Source organism: Peromyscus leucopus, chromosome 1, assembly GCF_004664715.2.
Source record: "Peromyscus leucopus breed LL Stock chromosome 1, UCI_PerLeu_2.1, whole genome shotgun sequence".
Lineage (NCBI taxonomy): Eukaryota > Metazoa > Chordata > Mammalia > Rodentia > Cricetidae > Peromyscus > Peromyscus leucopus.
Window position 1 is genome coordinate 144813568 of NC_051063.1, and position 10421 is coordinate 144823988.

Sequence of the window (10421 nt, forward strand, 5' to 3'; positions counted from 1 at the left end):
CTTGGGAGTGGATGGGCATATAAAAACACATAGAATTACTGGGAAGGTGCCTCAGTTGGTAGAGCGCTTGCCCCACACACATGAGGCCTTGAGATTCATCTCCAGCACTGCATAAAATGACTAAGTGTGGTGGCACCCACCTGTATCCTCAGCCCTTGGGAGGTGGAGGCAGGAAGATCAGAAGCTCAAGGTCAGCCTCGGCCTCACAAGAGTTTGAGGCCAGTCTGGGCTACATCCAGCTCAAAAGTGGGCAGGGACCAAAAATGTGCAAATGTCCATAATGGAGCATTAGCCAGAAAGAAGAATGAAACCTCAGCATTTGGACCCAATAGGTGGAAGTGTTGGACATGGTGTGAAATAAATGAAGCTGTGCACAGGAAGAGATGTGCCGTGTCTTCTCTCTTTAATGTCAAAGTTGAAAAAAGAAAAGTTGGTTGGAGGGCAGAACAGAGATTATTACAGAAAGGAAAAGAGTTAAGGAGGGGAGGGGAGGGAGAAGGGGAGCTGGGCTCAACTGGTGCTGAGCAGATGTGTAACTGAAGCAACCACTGAGTGGCACTTGGACACACAACACACACACACACACACACACACACACACACACACAAACACAAACCTTAAATCCAGTTTCTATTCTGGGGAAGAAGAATGCCTAAGCTGCTTTTACGCAGTGGAATTACACACACTGCAGGGTCTTTCCTCAGAGCCCCAAACTGGAAACCACAGTTTCCACAACATGGGGACCTCTAACCCCATCCACACAAACATGCATCCCAACCTGGGGCTCCCAACTGGTCCCCTTTTTATTTGAGCTGGTTTCACTCAAAAGACAAAACACCCAGGCCTGAAGGGCTTCACCCTCCTGAAAACAGTTAACATCTGAAAGAAGCTGGCAGGCTTGGCAGAAGGGTCGCAGACATTTTATGTCCCGGACTCTTTGCCCCAGTGTTTAACCCCTAAAACATAAGTGGATGAAAGACAGCTCATGAGAACTGTGTCCCCTAAACTAAAGGCTGTCAGTAAAATTTTTTATTTTCCCTTTTCAATAGCGAATGTTATAAGACATTTCACATCCTCTGTGTCCCCATTGGATGAAATTACCCTGGAAACAAGCATCAGTGTGTAAAATGAAGATCCAGGGTCTATTAGTGGGCTGCTACAGCTGTACGCGGAACGAACCCAGGAGCAATGAGGCAGAGACGTGGACGGAGGCGACGAAGCTGGCTCTGACTGGGGGTCAGAGACAATAAAATTATATGGCCCTCTCCCGTTACTGCCCGTTTGGGATTAATGCCGAAAGGCCCGTTCCACAATTGACTGTAGAACGGAATAATCGGGCTTATTGGACATTTCCAGAAGGCATGTCTAGGCCACCTTCTTTCCCATGACTCGGTCACCACTATTTCCTGAGCACCTCTGACATACAGAGCACACAACCAAATGCTGCAGGAGAGGAAAGCAAACTAACGCCACGCCTCTGTAAGGGCAGACACAGTCTTCTCTCTGGCTCACAGCTGCCAAGTTCATGCAAAGACCCTCAGAAGCATACCGGAAGCAGAGACGCACGAAGGACTCTGCATGTCCACAGCTCTGGTAGCCTCATGGCCTCTGAGAAACGGGCAGGCCCTCAGTTTCTGAGCTTCTCTCTCCCCTAGCCCCTCTCTCTCTCTCTCTCTCTCTCTCTCTCTCTCTCTCTCTCTCTCTCTCTCTCTCTCTCCCTCTCCCTCTCCCTCTCCCTCCCTCCCTCTCTCCCTCTCCCTCCCTCCCTCTCTCTCTCCTTCCCCTCAGTTTCCTACATGAGGATAAAGATGTGATCAGCTTCCAGCCCCTGCCTACCAGCCTGTTACTGTGTCTTCCCTACCATGATGGATGCTCTGTCTCTGAAACCAGAAACCAGAACAAACCCTTTCTTCCTTGAATTGTTCCTGGGCATGATATTTCACATAGCACCCAAAAAGTGACTAATACGTGGGTACTTCGGTAGATGGCTAAGTTAGAGGAAGTCATAAGGACGGGTCCCTTATATTGGGATCAGTGTCCCTATAAGAAGAGGACCACAAAGCTCCTAATGTCCCACCTCTTTCTCTGCCACAGCAAAGGAGCATGCTGTCACCATCTGGACTTACAAGAGACGTGTGTGCTTGCTTACGTCAACAGGACGATGGTATCCCATAAAGACAAACCAAGCTAAGTAACCATCGGTTACAATTTTTATCACTTTTCTCCTTCTCTTTCCCCATGCCCTTGGCCTTGAGGAGGACGGAAGCCAGAACTTAAAAGAAAGCTGTCCCTCCCTGGGGGAGAAGAGAAGCTAAAACCGTAACCAGAACCGCTCCAGAGAGGAGAGCATTCCAGACTGGCACATCTGCCTTCCTCACGCCGACTGTGTTTGCTGGCAAAGCTGTGGGACCTTTTACTGCCTCAGAGTGAGCTGTACAGTCACCGACTCGAGGCGACTCTGGACACGGTGGGCAATCCCCATGGAAAAAGACTGTCTTGGTTTCTATGAACAGACACCGTGACCAAGGACACTTGCAGACAAACGCTTTGAGTGGGGGCTTGCCGTTTCAGAGGGTGAGAGCATGAGCACTGTGGTGGGACGGTTAGGAGCAGGCAGGCACGGTGCTAGAACAGCAGCTGATCGCTTACGTCTGACCCACAACCACAAGGCAGAGAGCTAACTGGGAATGGCGCAGGCTTCTGGAACCTCAAACCCGTGACACCCCTCCTCCTCCGAGGCCGCACCTCCTGATCCCACCCAAACAGGTCCACCAACTGGCAACCAAGTGTCCAAACGTCTGAGCCTGTGGGGGCCAGTCTCACTCACACCACCACAGGGACAGTGGGGAGAAACAGAGACACATTTTAGCCACATTCTCCAGGTTAAGTGAGTCACAGGCAAACGCTGGGACAGCAACCTGGGACCAATGTGAAGAGAAGGATGAGGGATAGATTTTTTTTTTCTTTTGACTTCTTTCTCAGCATAACTGTTTATTTCTGTGTATTTTAGGATCATCTTATCCAGTTAAAAATGCAGACACACACACACACACACATGAAATGAAAATATGAAAGGCACTTGTTGGGAAGGAGGGTTTCCGTGGGAGGATGGGGTTGAGAGAGGGCAGTGGAGTTGAGAATGACTACATAATATACAAGTAAGGAACTATCAAAGAATAATAAATACCTTCTTTTTTTTTTTTTTTTTTTTTTTTTGGTTTTTCAAGACAGGGTTTCTCTGTGTAGCTTTGCGCCTTTCCTGGAACTCGCTTTTAGACTAGGCTGGCCTCAGACTCACAGAGATCCGCCTGCCTCTGCCTCCCGAGTGCTGGGATTAAAGCGGCGTGCACCCAGCTAATAAGTACCTTTTTGATGAGCATGGTAACACACACTCACAATCTCAGCACTCTGGAGGTAGAGGCAAGAGGGTCAGAAGTTTAAAGTTAAGGTCATTCTCTGATGCAGAGAGAGTTGGAGGCTAACCTAGGCTACATGAAGCCTTGTCTCCAAACAAAGGGATAGCTTGGAAGACTATCCTGCTCTGCACGGATGACAGAGCCTTTCTGAGGAAAAGGCAGCGCTGTTCTTAACAAACATGGAATCAACTTCAAGACTGCCCCTTATCTAAATTACCCTAACCAGCCATTAGCTCACTTAATCAGTAACCTAATGGGTAAATCATTGATACGGTTATCCTACATCTGCGCGGTGCTCTGGAGCAGAAATCAGTGTTTTTCTGTACCTGCTCTCATGGAGATCACATCAGGCAACTGTGAACCTAGCATTTCATTGCTCTCCGCTTAGGGAAAGTGCAGTCAAGTGGTTGGGAAATTTAGAGCAGGCAAAGATGTCAGCCCTTGTCCTCTGGATCAAACCCAGTGTTCCCTCCCGGAGACCAGAACTTGCTCCACAGGGGAAGCTCATGAGTGGGCAAGGAGCAGGGTACCAGAGCCGAGCTCAGCAGTGTTGCTCCTCTCTAAGGGGGCACGGGGTGCTTGCCCCTAAGAGGGGGAGGGGCAATGCGGCCACTCAGGAGGGGGAAGGGCTGCAGTTTGAACTGGAAGCATTAAGCACATCTTCCCAGTAGGTCCGCGGAGGGCACACCCATGACAGCTGTGGTTTGGATGTCCCCTTCAAACCCGTCTTGAAATCCGCTTGTCGTCGTGATAGTGTGGAGATGTGAAGGCTTTAAGAGATGGCTGTTATGAGGGAAGAGCCCTCAAGGATAGATTAGTGCTGTCACAGGGAGGATAAGGACCCCCAGAATGGGTGGCTATGAGTGTGAAGTGTCTCATCTCCTTCTGCTCCATCTTTCTCTAACGCTCATCTGCCTTTCTGTGCTGAGCTAACACGGCGTAAAGGCTTTCGCCATGTGCAGGCTTTCACGTTGGACTTGAGTCCTCCGGAACTGTGAGCGGAATAAACCTCTGTTCTTTATTAAGGACTGGCCTGTATCTGGTGCTCCATTATCTCTAGCAATAAAACGTGGACTAAGACTAAAGGCTAACTCACTCGGGCCAGCTCTCAATCTCAACCTTCCCCTGAAAGGAAATGCTTAGATGTGTGGAGACTGGCTTTTCCACTGAAGTGAGCTCCCCCGACGGCAGAAGTGACCCTCACATAAGAACGAGGATTTCCATAACAGCGACAGGGAGATAGTTCAACAGGCAAGAGTCTTACTATGCAAGTAGAAGACCTGAGTTTCGGGCAAGTGGATCTCTGTGAGTTCGAGATCTTTGTGAGGTCCGCAAAGTGAGTTCCAGGACAGCCAGAGCTGTTACACAGAGAAACCCTGTCTCAAATGAACAACAACAACAAAAAAAAGATCTGAATTCCAGTTCCAGCACTCTGGGAACTGAGAAAACTGGGCACATAGTCATGAGTACCTGTAACCCCAGTATTGACAGGAGACAAATGTATCCCAGGAGCTCAATAGCCAGCCTAGCAAAACAAAACAAAAAAAGATGTCAGGGTCAATGAGAGACCCTGTCTCAAGTGAAAGAGAAAGTGAAAAGTGATACAGGAAGACACCTGACTTCCTCCTCTGGTCTCCACATGTGGGCACATATACCCATGTACACATGCAACAGAGAGAGAGAGAGAGAGAGAGAGAGAGAAATGATTTAAGCATTCTCAATGCTCTTGCCCTCACTGGGTGCTGAACTGAAGAGATTACAGGGGTGTGATAACTGCCCCCAGTCAGCTGATATGAAGAAGGAGGATTATCCTCTGTAGAACTGGTCTAAGATCTAATCTGCTAGCCTGTCCGAGGGGACTGTCCTCTTGGCAAAATGGAACCAAAGCATGAGAAGAATTTAAGACTTGGAGAATGAAGAAGATTATAGAGCAAGAAATGTGTCTGTCTGTCCTCTAGGAGCTAAAGCAGACTCTGGATGGGCACCAACTCAGAAACAGGACCCGGTAAAGATGATTTCCCCAGTACAAGATCCACTTGGAGCATCTCCAGCCTTCTGACTTTAAAAACTGTGAATCAATGTGGTTCTCCATGCTATTCTAGAGGGATTGGGTCCAGCATCCCTTGTGGGTACCAAAACCCATAGATGCTCAACTCATTTATATAAAATAAAATTACATGCATTTTACATAATCTGTATACAGCCTCCCCCATACTTTAAATTGTCTAAATGACTTGGGATACCTGGTATGATGTAAATGCTGCCTAAAGTCATTACAGTGTATAATTTAGGGAGTAACATCAAGAAAAATGTCTTACGCTTGCTTTGGCAGCACATATACTAAAATTGGAACGATACAGAGAAGATTAGCACGGCCCCTGTGCGAGGATGACACGCAAGTTCATGAAGCGTTCCATATTTATCTGCATCATCACGGGAACGGCCAGGCTGGGACGTCTGGTCCACAGGAAGACATGCACCACTGTTGCCTTCACACGGGTTAACTTGGAGGACAAGGGTGCTCTGGCTCAGCTGGTTTAGGACCAATTACAACGACAGATATGATGAGATCCGGCGCCACTGGGGAGGCATCGTCCTGGGTCCTAAATCTGTGGCTCGAATTGCCAAGCTGGAAAAGGCAAAGGCCAAAGAACTCGTCACTAAACTGGGCTAAATGTACACTGCTAAGTTTTCTGTACATAAATATAATTACAAATTTATCTTCCAAAAAAAGAAAAAAGTCTTAACATGCTCAATACAGATGCAATTTTTTTTCAAATATTTTTGACCCAAGGGTTGGCTATCTGAATCTGTAGATGGGCCACCCATAAATGGGGAGGGCTGGTATAAATAAGTCATTAGAAACCACTAAGTATGTGGCAACCTGTTGCACAGCAACAGAAAATGAACACAACAGCCAACACTCGGAGCTTTGGCGGTCCTTCTTTGCAAGGCAGTTAGTTATAAGTCTGGTTAATTCTATGAATCCTCCCAACCCTACAAAGGGTATATGCTCATCACCTCCATTTTACAGAAAAGGAAACGAGCATCCAGACAGTTCTTAAGCATTTCTTCTAGCTCATAAGTTCTGTAATTTCAAGGGGTCCTGGCCTCCATCTGGACCCAGGGTCATTGTCTCAACCCTTTATCATTATAGTCTGAGGGGTATACCACCACATGATGTCCTCAGTGTTCCTGAACTCCTTCAAGGGTAACAGGAAGGCCGAGGCCGAGGAGTACTTTACTCAGTTGCTTGGGCACTCTTGCTGAAACATCGCATCCTGGGTAACCTAACATTTGAACTTAACATTTCTCAGTACTTGCCAGAGAATGGGTTCCCACTAACAGTTCATGGAGTGTCCCCAAGAGAGCCACAGACTCCTCAATTCCACCTACACTGCCTCCCCCCATACTTCCCTCACCTGCACCAAGGACTCCAGTACCATTTCTTGTCCTGCGTGTTAGGACCTGCCATTGGCCCCCGGAGTGCCAACTGTCACACCATAATGAGCTCATCCCAGCATAAGTCTGAAGGAGAGCAGTATTTAGCAGTTCAAGCAGGGCAGGGGCTAACATTAAACAAATTTCAAGGGTTATTTAAAGTTAATTGAGTTTAATCATATAATGGTTTTATAATTAGTCATGGTGCTATTCTTTCTACGTGGGTGGACCCAAGCTCTGAAGAAAAAGACGACAACCAGAAGGAAAGGGACCTGGGCAGCCAGGGGGTGAGGGAGACTGGACCAGCAGGGAAGAAACAGGGTGCCGTTGGTGTGCCTACAAGAATGCTCTAGCACCCTGGGGACTCTGGTATCCCATCAGGGGTTCCTGCACAGTGGACTGGTCTTTGTTGTCTGTGTTTGCAGTATGTCCAGTCTGTGTTCAGAAACTTCTCAGGTGTGACGGTTTGAGTGAAAAATGTCCTGCGCAGGCTCAGATATTCGAACACTTGCCCCCCACCCCCCATTGGTGGCACTGTTGGTGGCATTATGTTTGAGGACGTTCAGCTTCTCTGAAGGAAGTGCATCACTCAGGGTGGGCTTTGGGCGCTTAGATTCTGTTCCACTTCCAGCTCAATCTCTGCTGCCTGGGCTTGGATGGAAATGGGAGTGCTCAGCTTCCTGTCACCATCTGCCACTTGCTGCCCTGCCACCCACTGTGATGGACTGCACTCTCGTCCCTCTGTCCCTCCAGAACAGTGGTTCTCAACCTTCCTAACGCGGTGGTGACTCCCAACCATAAAATTACTTTTGTTGCTACTTCATAGCTGTAGTTTGCTGCTGTTGTGAATTGCAGTGTAAATATCTGATATGCAGGATATCTGATATGTGACCCCTATGAAAGGGTCATTCACCCCAAAGATGTCACAACCCACAGGTTGAGAACCACTCACTACTCTAGAACCATAAGCCAAAATAAGTTATTTCTATAAGATGTAATTCTTACAACTATTTCTTTTTGTTATGGTACCTTTACCACAGCAACAGAAAAATAAGACTTCAGGAGGGGGTTAAAAAAAAAACTGTCCCAAATTCTGCAAATGGTATAAGGCCAATGTGAAATCTGTGACGGTACTAGTCCAAAACATTGTCTCAACCCAATCAATCAATAGCCCAGATCTACTGGGAAATAACTAATGGTATTTATTTGCCTGTAAGATTCAATCCTGTAAGGAATTTAAGGTGGGTGCCTTTATGGGTTCCATGGTATCTTACCCAAACAAGCTTCAGATTCTAAATTTCATCTACAGTGCACAGAATTTAGCTCGTTGGAAACTCACTGAGGCCCTGAATGATAGAATTAGATGGACTCAAATGCTTTGTGAAGCTGGATCTGTCAGAGAGCCCCGACCATCTGGGTGGGAAGGAAAGAAAGCTTATGACAGCATCCGATGTTATGTCATGTGTGTGAGTCCCAAAACATCAGAAAATCCTTCCTTAACGTCAGGAGCACCAGCTGGGAAGGGGTGAAGAAGGGGAGCACCTTCATGGAGAGCTCCTATTGGCCATGCACTGTTCTTTTGTTTCTTACAGCCATCTTCTGGGGAATGAGTAGAGACTCAGGGAGATATAGTCCTGTGCCTAAGGTCTCATATCCAGTGTCAGACTGTGTGACTCTAGGATCTAAGGGACAGTGCACCATGGGACACTCAGGGTGCACATAGAAAAGGCATAATAGAAATGGGTGGTAGGTTCCTACAAAAACAGCCTCTCCTGGGTAGTTGCCTGGGATGACGTCATCAATCATCCCAGGAATGCAAGTCTGAGAGCCTAAGGATTACATGTTGAAATGACATATCCAGGGATTACATGACAACACACTGACTCTTCTCTTTCCCTCTCAAGCCCTTCCTTCCCACAGTGGTCAAATTAACCAAGGAAATAACTGAATGAGTCAAAAATACAGAAAACTACACACAAGGAACTTCTCTCAGAAATACAAGGAAAGAACTGTGTGATTCCAACTGATTTTGTTTGCTTGTTTGTTTGTTTGTTTTGTTGTTTTGTGACACAGAATCTCACTATGTAGCCATGGCTGACTGGAGATCAGGTTGGCCTCAAACTCACAGAGATCAACCTGTCTTTACCTCCTGGATACTGAGATTAAACATGTGTACCAACACACCTAGTTTCAACTAGTTCTAAAACATGGAGGGTGTTTCACTTAGGGTTTCTACTGCTGTGAAGAGACATGATGACCATGGCAACTCTTATAAAGGAAAACATTTCATTGGTGTGGCTCACTTACAGTTCAGAGGTTCAATCCATTATCCTCATGGTGGGACATGATGGCATGCAGGTAGATATGGTACTGGAGAGGTAGCTGAGAGTCCTATATCTTGCAAGCAACAGGAAGTAAACTGTTTCACTGGGTAATGCTTAAGCATATGAGATCTCACAGTTTGCCTCCACAGTGACACACTTCCTCCAACAAGGTCACACTACTCCAACTACACCTCCCAATAGTGCCATTCTCTTTGGAGGCCATTTTCTTTTAAATCACCACATTCCACTCCCTGGTCCCCAAAAACTTGTAGCCGTATAATGCAAAATGTTTTCAGTCCAACTTCAAAAGTCCCCATAGTCTGTCATAGTCTCAACAACGTTTAAAAATCCAAAGTTCCAAGTCTCTTCTGAGAGTCACACAATCTCTTAACTATAATCCCCTACAAAATCAAAATGAAAAGGCAGATCATATACTTCCAACATACAATGGCACAGGATATACATTACTGTCCCAAAACATAGGGAAGGGAGCATAGTGAGGAAATACTGGACCAAAGCAAGACTGAAAACCAGCTGGGCAAACTCCAATCTCTGCATCTCCATGTCTGATGTCAAAATGCTCTTCAGATCTCCAACTCCATTTAGCTTTGTTGACTACAACACACTTCTTTCTCTTGGGCTGGTTCCACTCCCTGTTAGCAGCTTTCTTCAGCAGGTATTTCATGGCTCTGGCATCTCCAACATCTTGGGGACTCCAAGACAATCCAGGCTTCACCTTCACAGCTTCGTGCAATGGCCTCCCTAAGCCTCAGAGACAGCTCTGACACATGCCTGGCCTCAGCGATTTTTCTTAGTCTCAGAGGAAGGTTAAATAATGCCTTTCTTTTCTATCACTGAAGCCAGAACTGCCAAGTTCTGCTGCTTACTGAGACTGGAACACAGCCCCTCATTCAATTACATCTTCGCCAGCTTTGTTTCCTTCACTGCCTAAGCTTAGCTCTCCTAAAACTCACTCTGTAGACCAGGCTGGCCTTGAACTCACAGAGATCTGCCTGCCTCTGCCTTCCAAGTGCTGGGATTAAAGGCCTGCGCCACCAAACTTAGCCCTAAACTTTTCTTTCATTCCTTTTCCCGCTTGGAAACTTGACTGGGTGGGATCTTGCCCTGAGGTCACCACTCCGTTTATTCCATTTCTTAATCGGTTTATCTCTTTGAACACAGGATTTAGCTCCATTCCACTTCCCAGTGCTCCTGATCTCCACTTGCTCCTTTTCATTAT

The 10421-nt window shown here is 46.8% G+C and overlaps 1 non-coding gene across 1 annotated transcript; it reads left to right on the plus strand.

Moving 5' to 3' along the window:
• The first annotated feature begins 5736 nt into the window (after positions 1-5736).
• LOC114695521 lies at positions 5737-5839 on the plus strand. The gene has a single exon (XR_003734877.1). It is a non-coding gene; the product is annotated as a U6 spliceosomal RNA (small nuclear RNA).
• Positions 5840-10421: the final 4582 nt, after the last annotated feature.